The following is a 16,037-nucleotide window of genomic DNA, read 5'->3' on the forward strand; positions in this document are numbered from 1 at the left end:
GGTGGCCCAGGTAGGTGTTCCCAACACACTCTTGTGATACTGGACAGTGACCTCTGCTGCTCCCACTTAGCTCAGGACCAAAACGGGAGGTAAAGGCTGCTCACAATTGTGATGCTCAGTAGCTTGGGCGGGTTACATGCATTCAACCTGTGAGACTCGCAATGTGATTGATCAGCATCTAACCCCACTGCACGTTGAAAAAATGTTGTGCTACCCGTTCTCATGAGAAGCACTGTCTGTGCCTGGGGTGTCATATTGAGACTTGGAAGGTAGAGAGAGAGAGAGAGAGTTTAGTAGGTAGAGAGGAAGACGATGGAAGCCAGCATGTCACAAAAGATGGGAGTCCTGATGTCAGGATTATTTAGGATAAAGAATAAGTCATATGAGAATTATTCACATGTATCAACTTTACAGACAATGATTAGTCAAGTGGAGGTGAGAATTCCTGCCTCCCAAGGGCACTGTAGTGTTAAAGGGCAGAGAAGATAGATGGTGACGGTGCAGAGCGCTCATTCCTTAGTGCTTTGTTTAAGGTCCCTCAATGTTCTTCATCCCACTTCTTCTTCCTCCTTAAGGTCCTAAGGAAGAAGACCTTAAGACAGTAGGTTCCCCACCCGTTGGTCCCAACCCCTTTGGGGATTCCAACGGCCCTTTCATGGGGTTCACATTTCATATATCCTGAATATCAGATACTTACATTACGATTTATCACAGTAGCAAAATAACTATTATGAAGTAGCAATGAAATAATTTTATGGTTCGAGGGTCAGCACAACACGAGAATCTACATCGAAAGGCCTTAGCCTTAGGAAGGTTGAGAGCTACTCTTGTAGGACACTGTTTGCCTCCTATCTGGTGAGGACAGGCTGACTCTGTATAGAATGCCAGACTCCTGGGTGACACCAGGAGCACAAGACCTTGACTCTAACTGCCCTGCCAACTCCATTTCCTAATTCTCTTCTACAGTCACCCAAAGTCAATTCCGTCACAGTAGTCCCTGCCACCTTGCCTGTCACTGTCTCTGTGTCACAGAACGTGGTTACGGTGGTCATCAGCTATAGCAATGCATGACTGTATCTGGCATTGTGGCATTCTCTGCATTACACATGAATTCTAAAGTCTCCACAACTTTTTCTTTCAACTTTTTTTATCTTTTGCCTTAGCAAATTGCACTTAGTCGTGTGCATGCCCATGTACGAATGTCCAAAGACAACTTGTGAGAGCTGTGCTTTGTTTTCTTGATGATGACTGCTCTGGCTGATGAGGTGGAATCCTTACCGTTTGATGTGGATCTGCTCCTGACTTTGGTCTTTTCCAGGCCATAGAGTGCTAGTGTGTCTCTAGGTATCTGCAGGCAGATGGAGGCTGGGCAGCCCTGCTTCCATTAAACACCGTAGGGAATGACAACTCAGTTCCTTTTGTCGGGGTTTATTTTGTGTCTTTACGGCTCAGTGCTGAGTGTCTGTGTGCAAGTCATTACCAGTGCTCACAGCGTCTCCTGGCCAGGCATAGAGAGCTCTTCCTCCTCAGGAGCCATATTCTGCTTCTTCCCTAACATCTGCATCTTCTTCTAGCTGCCTTGCTTGGGCAGCTCACCTACTCTACTCATTTGGGTACCTGGTAGTTAGCTGAGAAGGGAGCCACAATCTACGTTTCATTTTCTTCTTTCGAGCTGCACCTCTGGCTCAGCAAAGGCCACACAGCTTCAGAACAATCCTGGTGTTCGTTTGTTCATGAATTCAGATAGACTTTATCCTCCATATCCTGTCTAATGTGGTCCATCTGGGACGGAGTGAGGGCCACAGGGAAGAACGCATTCAATGTTACAAATGGACCTTCCTTTCATTCCTATGAATTAACCTGGTGTTCCGAAAGCCTGGAGATACTTCCAATGCTGTCTGAGATCTAGTCTAGAACCACTGTGCCTCCTGGAACTCCTTTTGTTCCATCAGGAGAAATGAATCCCAGGTGTGAGACAAATAAATAGGAGAGCAATAAATTAAACATTCTGATGCCAGAGTTTCCGTAAATCAGTCACTTGATTCTCCTTTCTAAATCCCAATCTGTGTTTTAGAAATATGGTTATAGTGGGAACAAAAGTCAGAGCACCCAATCCCACTGCTTTGAATAAGTCAATAGCTTCTACTCTCCTGTGACTCGGCTCAGAGCCTTTTAACACACATATTCATTACTTTTATGTGGGATTGTAGTAGAGTTGACACTAGGAGGCACAATAAAAAGAGCAGCTGCCATTAGTCTTTAATACCTGTTGGGAAAAGTGCTTCCCATGTACTTTGGCTTGTCTCATCAATTCCATGTGGATTAATATTTACATTTTGAGAATGATGAAACTAAGCACATATAGCCCCTGGCTTATGATGGTTCAACTTAACAATTCTGTTTTATAATGGAATGAAAGCACACCATATACCATTCTGATTTTCACCTTCAGTTAAGCACATGAGATATACTCGATCCTTCATTATAAAGTAGGCCTTCTGTTAGATGGTTTTGCCCAGCCAAAATATAATGTATATGTTCTGAACATGTATGAGACTGGCCGTGACTGGCCCAAGTCAAGATACTCAGTGGTTAGGGGTATTGTACATTTGACATGATCTTTTGTATGTGTTCTGGATGCAGCAGATACAAACTGATAATCAGCTGAGACCTTGTTAGCAAAGCTCATCTCTTACAACTCATATATTTAATGAGGGAAGGAATGTTGAATTACATATTAATGAATAAATCCTGGCAGTGGGTTTACTGCCTGCCCCCATGGTTTACCTTCCTGAATGAAACACACACACACACACACACACACACACACACACACACACACACACACACACACGGCCTTTGTATTTCAATATGCCTTAATCAGCACTATAGCTGGACTACTGCCTGGCCTGCACTGCTGATTGAATCTACCTCCTGCTGATAATTTCGAGTTATTTCTTACTAAATTCTGTGTTCTACATTTCATGGCCCTGGACCCAGTTGGGCAGCCCTCTGGACTGTACTCTCCTGGCTCCTTCACATGGTGGCTATACTTCTCTGCCCAGCTTTCTTCTTAGGCATGGTATCTTTCCTCTCCTCCACAGTCTCCAGTCACGGCGAATCTCACTCTCCCTCTTCTCCCAGTCCCAAGCCTGGGGATCCTAAAGACTCTCCTCTGTCTGCCCTGCCCAGCTATTGACTGTTGGCATCTCTACCAATCAGAACCAACTGGGGGCAGGTTCCCAGAAGCTACCTGTAGATGTTCTAGTACAAACAGCTTTTGGGGGAACACTAGCCTTAGAATACAAGTAGCTACAGTGGAACCCTATCTAAACCTTCTCCTTTGGTTCCAAGTTCTGAAGCTACAATATGAAGCTACAAAAAAATGACTGATAACCCCCAACCTGAACCTAGACAAGCATACCTGTATTTTTTGTTCTTCTCAGGCACATCCTGGAAGTAGCTTCTGGGAGAATGGTGTTGTGGTGTTGCCGTAAAAGTAAAAAAAGTGTCAGAACCTGTTCCAGAGCGAACAGGCCATTGGAACTAGTGTTAATTCATCTCAGATTAGTATCTCTCCTGGAGGATGTCTGCTAGCCGTGAACTCTCTGGTTCCAGCTACCCAATAAAATCAAGACTCAACAAACTATAACCCAATGATCAGATTCACATATTCAGTTCTCAATCCACAATACATCCACATAATAAACTTACAACCAATTGTTAAGGATATAAACCACCCACCTAGATAAGATATAATTTGCCCATCTGGACAACACAAACTCCTATGCACACCCATCCTTAAGAATGGTCATAACAACCTGTAATATGTGTAGAGAAGAATCTTAACGCCCGCCACCAAGTTCTCTTCTCGCTCCAGCCTCCTCGGCCTCTCTGAAACTTTTCTGCCACCCATTCTTCCTTCTCATCCAATGACAGGCCTCATTCTAGGCTGTATCTGCCTTCACCTGCATACTGACATCAACCTACAGAATGGACCCCATGCAGTCCAGGACAAGGCCATGCTGGCATCGTGCTCTGAAGCATCTGTGGAATTCCGGCTGACAAGGCTGTCAGCCCGCAGTGCAGGTCATCACCTGTAAAATGTATAGGCACTTATTTCTGAGTGTTTGTGAGATACTGGCATTAATGTGGCCTACCAGACTGTAGCAAGGACAGACTGCTTCCAGCTCATGTCCATCGAACACAGCACCGTGTGAACTATCCTTACCCTCGTCATCCAAACACAGGCGTGTGCAGATGGGGTTTCAGGGTGTTGCCAAGTGTTGGGAAATGAGAAAACACAGAGGCCAAGAGAGCTGAGGTCACAGAGCCACCCTGAGATGCTAGAAGCAGAGCGAGGCTGGAATCTCCCTTCACCAGGTAAATGGGAACCAGTGGCCGGGAACTCCTCTGCCTGTTGTCCTTTGATGACTTTTGCATTTAGCATTCGTTACCGCCTAAGTTTGCTGAATGGTTGGCTGGGCAGATGGAATTGCTTGCTTGTTTGGAGCAGCTGCACTCTGTTCTGCCTGCTACAAAGTGACTAAAATAAGCAAGCTCTTCTCATGTCTTTCATTTTCACAAATGGAAACTGGATGTGTGCAAATAAGTGTGTAAGAGAATACAGGAGTATATGCATGAGCATATACTCTGTGTGAACATGTCTGTCTATTCGTTGGTCTATCTATCTATCTATCTATCTATCTATCTATCTATCTATCTATCTGTCTATTATCTATCTATCTATCTATCTATCTATCTATTATCTATCTATCTATCTATTATCTATCTATCTATCTCTATATAGATCATCATCATTCTTTGTTGTAGCAGTTCTCAACCTGTGGGTCATGACCCCCCCCTTAGGGTTACATATCAGATATCCGGCATATCCGATATTTATATTATGATTCATAGTAGTAGCAAAATTGTAATTTTTTTATGAAGTAGCAACGGAATAATTTTATGGTTTGGGGTCGCCACAACACGAGGAACTATTAAAGGGTAATAGCGTTAGGAAGGTTGAGGAGCACTGATGTATCCATCTATATGGGCATGTGCATCTCAGTGTGAGTGTATGGGTGTGTGCAAGTGGGTGGATGTGGGGGAAGTGTCGAAGAGCTGGTCAAAGGCCCCCTCATTTTTGCAGCATTTGCTGTTGACTAAGGATGGCGTGCTCTTAGTAATACATCGATTTGTCTTAGTAGCCTCAGTTACACAGCAGAGATCCACATTTACCAGCCCTGATAATAATATCTAGAGCCCTTAAGTACCTTGCCCAGGGTCGTTCTGGAGAGTGGCAGACCTGAGTCTTGACCAAAGTTAGTGACGTTCTCATCATATTACCCTTCCGAGCTTAGCAAGACCCTGTTGCCAGACGGCTGCTGTTTATTAGGGTAAAGAGCCGGGAGAGAAGGGTAGAGGGAGCTGAACTGTGTCAGTCTTGGGACATACTGTTAGCAACTTCAAGTTCTTCGAGTAGGAATTAAGTATTGAAACATTTCAGTAGGTAGAAACTCCATGAGTATCTGGACCAAATCTGCCAGACTTTACGTATAACCAGTTTCAGAGCTGGTGTCCGGAAGGTCACCTTTATAGAAACATCCCCAGCTGCTCCTTTGGTTTCAGTAAGACTGAACGCAAGGTCCCTAACCCAGAGAAAGGATACGGGCCAAGCAAACGAAAAGACACCGTTTTTTAAAGCATAAAGGAAACCCTTTACCCTTTTCCTTATAAAATCTCAGTATCCATGACAACTGGACAGAGTGAAGAAAATGGCTGTCCCTCCCCTCTCCATTGTTTGACTTTCTGTTGCTGCAGCAACTGAATCTACTGGGCCCAGCCAGATTGTCCCGGGGCTTTCTTCTCTTTCAGTCCCCCTTTATTGCCAGCCCTCCTCAGTGCCAACATGGCTTTGTCTTACTCTGGAGATGTCTGTGAGAACGAGGACGAGGACGGGCAAAGTGTCAGGCTCTTGATGCCGCTGAAAATCCTTTGAGATGGGAGAAATTGCTGAAACAAAGGCGCAGTGAACAAAAAAAGGGCTGAAGGCTCGCACCAGCCTCTGAGGGTCTTTATCATCTTAAACCTTGGGATTTAGAGCGTCTAGCTTCTGCCTTTCCCAGGGACAGTTTGGCAGGGATACGAAAAGAGCTAAAAGAGCAGGCCCAGGAAGCTGGTTGGATGACAGCCTCAGAACTGAGAAGTTTCTTGGAGACAAAGTCTGGTTAACATTGCAGGGGTTTCTCTCTCCCTTCCTCGCCCCTCCCTTCATAGATCCCTTTCTTTTTCTGTCTCTTCCCTTCTTGCATGTTTCTGATCAGTTATCTTCCACATGGAAAAATTTTAAACAAGAAGGTGGATCTTCAATGTTCCGAAATCAGCTCCTTTCAGTGATTAAGGGAACAGCGGCTGTTTTTGCGAAGGTTTGTGCATTCGCATGGTGCTGGGATGTAGAGGAAATCTAAATGGATGTAAGCTGCATCTGATGCACTGTGTCTGCTATAAACAGTGCCAAAAGCGATGGCTTCACTCTTTCTAGCTGCATGTTGGCTCTGTACTGACTCTTGGAGAGATCTAAAGGAAGCAAAATGGAGACCATCTCTGCCGTAGTTTCATTTCTGCTCCTATGACAAATGCCTTGGCTTACAGTTGGAGGTTACGGTCATTAATATGGAGAAGTCAAGGCAGGAATGTAAACCACTGTGTCTATGGCCAAGAGCAGAGTGAGAAAAATGCCCAGATCCTTGCTTGTTCTTCCTCTTATTACTCGGATAGTTCTCTTCATTCTTGCGAGGTCCACAGATCAGTGTGAAGGGCTATCACACACAACCAGGATGGGTCTTCCCAGCTTAGCTGTTAGTCAAGACAATCCGTCACATCCCATCATGCCGACAGGACAACCTGAGGTAGAGAATCCCTTACAAAAGACTCTCATCCTAGGTGGTTCTAGGCCATGTCCAGATGGCGGTTAAAGCTAAGCAGATAGTGCAAAGTCCAGACTGCAATTCATGGTGAGTGCTGTGATGGAGAAGGACAGAATGGGGAACCAGAGAATATCAGTGGCATATCCTTACCACCTGCTGGGAGAGAGTTCTCTAAATGCTGGTGAGCTCAAAATGTAGGTGTCAAGGATTTGAGCTCAGGCCCTCATGTGTTAGCAGTGTGTACTCTTACCGCCTGAGCAATCTCGCTGATTCTGGAAACGCAGATTTTGGAGCCGCACAAGAGCTGCTCATTAGAAAAGTCTGGGAGTCTGCTGCACATCCCCACGCAGAGCTTCAGGGAGACCATGGCCAGGTCCAAAGCACACTAAGGAAGACTGAGGGGAGCCAGCAGGAACCGCCTTCTCCCTTCCCTGCAGAGGGAGAGGCAGAGGTGAGAATGTGTGCACAGCTGGGGGAGAGGGTGTTTGCTGGCTTAGCATCAGGAAAGCTAGGGGTTGGCTATTTTCTCCTGGCTTCAAGTTTTTCTGAGGAGAGGCTGCCTACCTAAGTGAAAAGGAAGGAAGTAATGTGTGAAGGTGGTGAGGGATGGGCCTTATAGAGCAGGAAAGCAAAAAGGTCGCTAAGGTGTGAGGTGGAAACAAGATACAGGGCAACGTGTATGTAGCAGAAAGTAAAACTGAGGTTTATATGTTTAGATATATAAGAATGTTACACACACACACACACACACACACACACAGAGGGAAGGGGAAGGGGAAGGAGGGAGGAGGGAGGGGGGAGGGAGGGGGAGTGTGTCTGGTTAGTTGGAAATGATACAATTTAAAATGATTTATGCAGAGTTGCCTTGTTCTGTTGAGACAGTGTCTCCCTTTGTAGCTCTGTCCTAGAATTGGCTACGTGGATCAGGCTGACCTTGATCACAGGAATATTGGAGTGACTCCCTAATCTATGCCTTATCTGTAGTTTTCAAATTTACTACAGTAAACATTGCTTTGGTTCTCAAAAAAGCAAACCAATAAACAAAAGAACACACCCCCAAGCACTCCCCCCACACCCAGTTTTTTTTTTTTCCACAAAGGAAATAAAATAGTTTACAAGACCATTCCTTTTCATTTTTTTAAAAGGGAAACATGTATATTGTATTGAAAATGTTTGGAAAATTATCATTAAATTGCCTGTGACTTAAAGTAGCAAAACAGTCAGGTATTTGTCGACTAGAACTGCCCTTAGCTTAAAGTGGTAGAGGCCATGGTGATCATTTGAGGATGAGACCCTCGTCTTTGGGAGCTGTAGTTTTTCGGCCTGCAAGCCCACGACTGAAATCCTGGCTCCTGGAGCAAGGCAGACAAGGGCTGGAGGCTGCGCTGCCCGAGGCATCAGAGAGCGTGCCTACTGACTGAGTTGAAACCCAAGCACTGGGTGGGGTCTCTGATACCTCTGATGACTATTCTAAAGCTCTCAGGCTTGAACAAGTTATGATTTGAAAACCATGCCTACAGTCGTGAGCGCACATCTGTATAACCGTCTAAAATGTGAAAGCGCTTGACAGTGTTTTGTTCCCCTGCCTTCTCATACCGGAGAAGCAATGCACAATGCTGTGGTATGGAACTAACCGGAGACACAGAAGCAGGGAACTGCCAGCACGCCACATTTTATAGATCTAGTTCTATAAAATTAGCCGTATCCTAAGCAATATCCATGAAATCACTGTTAGCTGGCTATGTATAGCTAGAATGCGTTAAAACATAAATGCAGAGCTACCCAAACATTTCCACTTGTACCATCCAAAGTCACCCGGCATGTGGCACACTTGGGGAAGTGAGGCTTCCGTGTGGAGCCTGAACAGTTTGCTCACATCTTGCTCTGAAATGGTTCTCAGGGCAGAACACAAAGGGTGGCTATTCTTTCGAGCACAGCCTGCCTCCTCCAGGGACGGCACAGAGAGGCTTTCATAGGACCTTGACTATAAAGGCATCAAAAGCCCGAGCCCATCTTTGAGTGTGGGCTTGAGGTTGTAAACCTGGCTCAGCTGGGGAAGGACAGGGGCAGGACCCCTAACTCTGCCCTCTGCTGGTCCCACCCAATGCTATCCAGCCCTCCTCCTAAGTGGGTCTGTAACTCCTCAGAACGAGGGAGGAAAAAAAAAAAAAAAAAAAAGGAAAAACCTTTCCCTTTCTGAGATGTTGCTTGAATGTTGTGTTCCTCACAGAAGGGACCAAGAGGCTGACTTCATAATCTTTAGATCAGCCATAAATCTCTCCAGCAGAGCAGGGAGGATGCTGTCTAAGCTAACTTAGGATCCTAAACTTTTAGGATCTGAATCCCTGAATCCAGTAGTGTAAAGGCCCCCTTGGGGCCCTGAGTGCTTGGAGACACACTTCTGTGGTCTTGCTTTCTTTATAAACTACCCCAAACACCACAGCACATGGCTTTCTTTTCTGAACTCTCACCCTCAGACCAGAATTAAAAAGAAATTACCGAAAGTGAGAGTAAGTCAAACGATCCCACACGTGTGGTATTTACCCAAGTATTTATTCCCAGTTTATAGAGAACATATGCAAAGAGGTTTTCTTTGGGCAGCTGCCTGAGGGATGTTTCTAAAGACACTTTCAGCCTCAGAGTTCTCTCTCTCTCTCTCTCTCTCTCTCTCTCTCTCTCTCTCTCTCTCTCTCTCTCTCTCTCCCCCCCTTTGGTGCTCTCATAAACCCTCATGGGTTTGTCACAGATTTTCCCTGTTACTTATAAACCCCCCAGCCACAAAAGAACCACTACCCTCTAACTTTCAATGGCTTCCACACAAACTCCCACTCAGAGGCCCGTAAACCCAATTTATACCCTAAGCTGCTCTGATGTCTCTCTCGCCCCTGTTTGTCCAACTGAGCTGTGGGAATCAGGGAAGGTGTTGAGAGGTGTGAGCATGCAATGATGTATTGGTGTAGGCAAGCATGTGCCTGTATTTCTGTGCTTGTGCGCGTGTCAAATATGGGCCAGAAAAACAAAAAACAAAAAACAAAGAAAAAGCAGGGTAAGAGATTGAACTAGTGTTCCTGGATTCGGAGCTCTTCTGGAGAAATCAATAAATGTTGTCTGTCACCACACAGAGAGGGATGGTAGCCCATCCATTCTGACCGGTGTGCTCCCCCACCCCCCATTCTGAGGGGTGGCTGGCATCTTCAGAGTCAAGATTTTTAGAGCATCATGTGTATTGAAAAAAAAAACAAAAAAACCCTTGATAGGAAGATGGGCTCAGCTATTCTAGTTTCTTTCAGAGCATGATATATGGAGAAAATAGGATTACTCTCCTGTACTTAATTTCATTCCCTAACTGAATCAGAGCGTTTGTAATTAAAAAATACTGAAAGCGTATCTAATAAATTATTAAAAATTATGACCAGGGAAGCGGTAATGTGATCGGTGGTAGACAGAACCACTTAATAAGAAGCAAGGCTTCTGGGAGGGAGGGGGATAGCACTGAAAACAACCTCATTCTCACAGGCCTGAGGTTCCCTTGGCTCACCTGTTGGGAACACCTGTTAGGAGCTGAGGGAAAAACGCTGAGGAAATAAAGGCCCCTAGTAAGAGGTGGGGTACGTGGTAGCTCCCACATGCCCAGGCAATCCATAAGCAGAGTTCCTTCTCCGGGAACTCTGCCCCCTTTTAATCAGTCTTTAAGAAATCACTATTCAGACACATAAGGCCATTTTCATGCACATATATAATGCACTTTGAGCAAATTTACCCCCAGACCTTGTTGCCCTCCCTCTTTCTACCCTTTCTCGGGGCACTCTTCTGTAGTAGGCACTGTTGTTACCCATTTTATAGATGAAGAAACTGAGCTAAAAGACTGATCCCAGCAGCTTGGCTCTGCATTCTAAGCTGTTATCCTCTGTCCTGCCTAGTCGAATCGCTAGGAAAGTAGGCAGGCAACAGAGAGGACAGGTGAACTGTCTGCAGAATTCCGAGTGGTGACCTGAGCAGGAGAGGCCCAAGCTGCCTAACATGTTCAAAGGATTTAAAAGATAAAGAAAAATGTTTTGCTATACTTACTTTTATCTGAGGAAAATTTCTTCAGGAAAAAAAAATTATAAGGTGGCTTCTGAGGTGCATGGTACAGGGTGAAAGGCTTCTTTGAAAGGTGGTACAGGGGATTCTCACTGTGCACCGGTGACAAGCGAGTCAAGGCCTGTGTTTGGCTTGTCAACACAACTCATAGTTATGTTTATGAAATTGTCAGGAAAGTACAGGCCTACGGTCAGGAAAGAAATAAGGTGCAACTCAGCAAGGGTCATGGCGCTTTTTACCCGAAGCACGGATACTTGCCACATTCACACTCTTATTTGGAATATTTTTCAAAAAAAAAAAAAAAAAAGTCTCTGTGTAGGCAACCTTCAGACTAATTTTTTTTTTCTTTTTTCTTTTTTTTTTCCCCCGGAGCTGGGGACCGAACCCAGGGCCTTGCGCTCACTAGGCAAGCGCTCTACCGCTGAGCTAAATCCCCAACCCCAGACTAATTTTTAATTAGCTGTGCTGAAATTCTTCCTTTTATCAAGCAGGGGTGAAATTTGTTACATTTCCCCATCTTATCACAAGCCTCAAGCCCATAACCCACCGGAGTTTGAGTAGAATGTGCTGAGCAGATACAATAACATGTGGTTCATCCTCCGGTAGAGCTGGGGTCAAGGGACTGTCCACTGAAGAGGGCCAAGAACAAGGAGAAGATGATGAATGGTAGCTGACCATCCAGTGCTGGTCACAGTAGACTCTGGAACTTTCTAGAACCAAAGTAGGACCTCACCTACAGGTGGCACCACTCTGTGGCCCGGGCCTGTTGACTAGATAGTAGGGAGAAAGCAAGCTGATCTAGATCAATCAATCAGTGCTCTCTGCTTCTTGACCACAAAATGCAGTGGGACCGGCTGCTTCCAGCTCCCTCTTCAGAATTTTCACACTATGATGGGAAGACCTTTCTCCCTTAAGCTGCTTTTGTCAGGGTATTTGGCAACAGGAAAAGGAAGTAATACAAGAAGCAAAGTGACTTAGGTCACTTAGGAAGGGATAGGTTCAAATCTAGTTCTTGGGCATCCTATCTGGGCTTGGCTGTGGTATGGGTAGATGGAGAAGTGGGAAAAGAGATACAGCTGTCTTATGTTTTAATTCCATATCACTTTTTATAGCAATGAATAGGATCCTGTTTTCTGCTTTAAAGGATCAGTTATCTTCGAAAGCAGTCAGAAAGCTCTGTAGATTAATCTTCTCTTCGTCATTTCTGACAGTCTTTATTCCTTCCTGTAAGAACTGGCTTTCCGGTTAGCACTGTTTCTCCTCTGCTTCAAGGGCTGATCATAGGACTCCAGCCAGAGAAGCAGGCAGGCTGACTGCAGATCTTAACCTCTTCCTTAGGGCTCATCCCTACTTCTGTGGCTGACCACTTGTTAAGGCCTCATCTTCCTCTCTGCCCCCATTCCCACTGGATCCAATAGATCTCTCCCCACAAACTTCCTTCTCCTCACTTATTGCTTTATTCCAGCCCTCAATCCCAGCAGGCACTATGCCCTGGGAACCCAGTCAACAAAGCAGGTAGGTTAAGTCCAGTTCTTCACCTCCCCTCCATTCCTCCAAGTCTCATCCCCAGCTCTGTACCAAACCACCTGCTGTGGCCTCTCCCTCCTCCTCTGCCCTGATTCCCTAAGCAGTTCACAGTGGAACACCCTGCTTTACTCTGTACTGTGAACCCCCCTCAGCTTCCCACCCTAGCCTAATCCCATTCCTACGTGTTATCTTTTGATACCTAGAAGCACATTTTACCTGGAAACCCCAGTGGCCACAACTATCAGGATCCCAGAATTTCCTACCAGGCAACATACAACCACCACATTCTCCTAAGAGCAGAAATAGAAATGACTCAACAGATACAAAACACCACTTAGTAAAGACAAGACCAGGTATCAGTGCCTAGAATTACAATTTTCCCAAACCCAGGTGCTTAGATATCAGCATAAAACCAAAATCATAACAACCAAGACAAAACGTCTCCAATGGTGCCCAGTAGCCCTACCACACTAGGTCCTGAGTGCTGCAGGATAGATGAAACACATGGAAAAGACCACAAAACAGCCTTTATAAATATGAATATGAATAAATCCCTTGAAGAAATCTATGAAAACACAGTGGAAGGAAATGAGTGACACAGTTCAAGACCTAAAAGTAGAAGTAGAATCATCAAAGAAAACCCAACAGGAACAAATCTGGAAATGAAAAAAATTTAGGAACTCAAAACAGAACCCCAGAGCCTCACCAACAGAACACAAGAGATAGAAGGGAGAATCTCAAAAACTGAAGATAAGATAGAAGAAGTGGATACCTTGGTTAAAGAAAATGATAAGTCTAAGAAAACATACAGAAAATCTGGGGCACTGAAAAGGCCAACTCTAAGAATAATAGGAATAGAGGAAGGGGAATAAATCCAAGTCAAAGGCGCAGCTCACCCTGTGCTGTAGCTGGCAAAGAGCAGGGTCAGCTTTCCTGCTCTTATGCTCTCGGGGTTAGCTCTCTTGTCTGTGACAGGTAGCAAGGGGCAGAGAAGGGGCCATCTTTCCCTTGCCCAAATCACCCACAGCAGACTAGGGATGGGGCCAGCTCTCTGGGGTGTGATGGTGGTTGAGGGGCGGGGCTGGCTGTCCTGCCTTTGGTGGTAGTACAGACCTAAGACATCAACACAGACCTGGGCTGCCATAGGATTATGGACCCAGACATGGCCCTTGGCAGCAGCATGGGCCCTGATATCCCCAAGTCCTTAGGTGGCAGCTCAGGCCACTCGGATCAGCATGTCCCCCTTGGCCATATGACTCTCAGATATCCCCGTGGTATCCAAGGTAGCCCAGACCACAGACATCTGCTTGGCCTTTGCTGGTAACTTGGGCCACAAACATCTACACAGACCGCATGCAGCAGGATCATGGACCTAGACATGGCCCTTAGTGACAGTCTAGGCCAGGACCTCATTGCCATCAGGTCTCTAGCCTCACCTTTCTCCACAGTGTATGAACCTCCTGACCTCACTTTCCCTTCCATCTCTCCATCACACATTTGTCTATTGTAGTGGTGACCACAGCAGGTGATTGGGTATTTTTCTACTGACCTCTCCAGGTCCAACATTGGAGTTTTTAACATCAATGCACCCAACACAAGAGCATCTAAGTCTGTAAAAGAAACATGCCTACAGCTTAAGTTACATACATATTGACCCTCATACACTGTTAGTAGGAGATTTCAGTGTCCTACTCTTATCAATAGACAGATCATCCAGACAAAAACTAAACAGAGAAATGCTGGAGCCGATGGATGTTATAAACCAAATATATTTTGACCTAGCAGATATTTACAGACCATTTTGTCCAAACACAAAATAATACACCTTCTCAATACCTCAAAGAACTTTCTGCCAAGTTACCCGCGTACTCAGACATAAAGCAAGTCTCAGCAAATACAAAAAACGTTGAAATAATTCCTTGCACTTTATCCGACTTCCATGGAGTAAATCTGGGTATCAACAACAATAATAGAAAGTTAAAAAAAACTCATGGAAACAGAACAATTCACTACCGAATAAAAAATAAGTCAAGGCAGAAATTAATGAAGAAATTAAAGATTTTCGAGAATAGAAGAAAAAATGGAATCACAACATACTTAAACTTATGGGACACAAATGAAGGTGATTTTAAGTGGCAAGTTCATAGCACTAAGTGCCTACATAAAAAATTGGAGGAAGTCTCGCCCTTCTCCCAGTTTGGCGGTTGGTTCTCTCTGCTCTGCCCAAATCCTCTCTCTTTGAGACCGGATTCAGACTTGGTTTTCGAGGTTCCCCTTGCACTGGCCTGATCCTGAACTGCCCCGGCTTGTGCTCTAGCTCCCGCCCTACCTCCGGTTCACAGTCCGGTTGCCCAAGTGGCATCAGCACCATGCTCTTCCACTCCTTTCCCAAGTTCCTTGTGGGCAAGGACGTAGTCGTGGAACTCGAGAATGACCTGAGCATCTGTGGAACCGTCCACTCTGTGGACCAGTACCTCAATATCAAACTAACCGACGTCAGGGTCACAGACCCTGAAAAATATCCTCACATGTTATCAAGAACTGCTTCATCAGGGACTCAGGCGTCTGCTATGTGCAACTGCCAGCAGACGAGGAGGACATACAGCTGCTACAGGATGCAGCAAGGAAGGAAGCAGAAACAATGATGGCACTTTTCCCTCCCCCTCACTTTTCATTGATGGCACCTTTCCCCTCCCCCTCACTTTTCATTGATGGCACCTTTCCCCTCCCCTCACTTCCCCATTGGTGACCCATAACTTGATGTCCAACTGAGGACAAGGACACGCCTGCCCAATACTTACAGTGTGTTTTGTTTTGTTCATGATTGTTTTTTCTTTTTAGCTGAATGGATAAGAGATAATTCCTCTGTCGAGAAGGGAGGGTAAGAGAACCAGGAACTGCAGACTGTTCCTGTACTGGCTCCCAGTTTGTACCTTCTTCTCACTGTCCTTGGAAATGGGAGCAGCATCCTAGGCCCTTCCATGGTAACACGCAATTCATTTGAGGGATGGAAAGATCTGTCCCGCATCAGGAATAAAACTTATGACGCAAGCTGAAAATGTAAATTGGAGAGATATCATACTAGTAACTTAACAGCACACCTGAAAGTTCCAGAACAAAAATAATTCACATCTAAAAGGAGTAGATGGCAAGAAATCATCAAACTCAGGGCCAAAACAATAAAACAGAAACAGAACAACTCAATGAACCAATGAAACAAAGTTGGCTCTTTGAAAAAATTAAGAAGATTGACAAACTCTTATCCAAACTAACTAAAAGGTAGAGAGAGAATATCCAAATTAAAAACTTAGAAATGAAAAGGACATAACCACAGACACTGAAGAAATCCAGAGAATTATAAGAATACATTTTAGAAACCTGTATGCTACCAAATTGGAAAATTTAAAAGAAATAGATAATTTATTAAAGTTAAATCAAGATTAAACAATTAAAACAGACCTATAACCCCCAGTGAAATAGAAGCAGCCTTTAAAAGTC

At 44.9% G+C, this 16,037-nt stretch overlaps 1 pseudogene; it reads left to right on the forward strand.

Moving 5' to 3' along the window:
- The first annotated feature begins 14,908 nt into the window (after positions 1-14,908).
- On the forward strand, positions 14,909-15,288 carry LOC116893247 (annotated as a pseudogene).
- Positions 15,289-16,037: the final 749 nt, after the last annotated feature.

Source organism: Rattus rattus, chromosome 2 (genome assembly GCF_011064425.1).
Source record: "Rattus rattus isolate New Zealand chromosome 2, Rrattus_CSIRO_v1, whole genome shotgun sequence".
NCBI classification, from domain to species: Eukaryota; Metazoa; Chordata; class Mammalia; order Rodentia; family Muridae; genus Rattus; species Rattus rattus.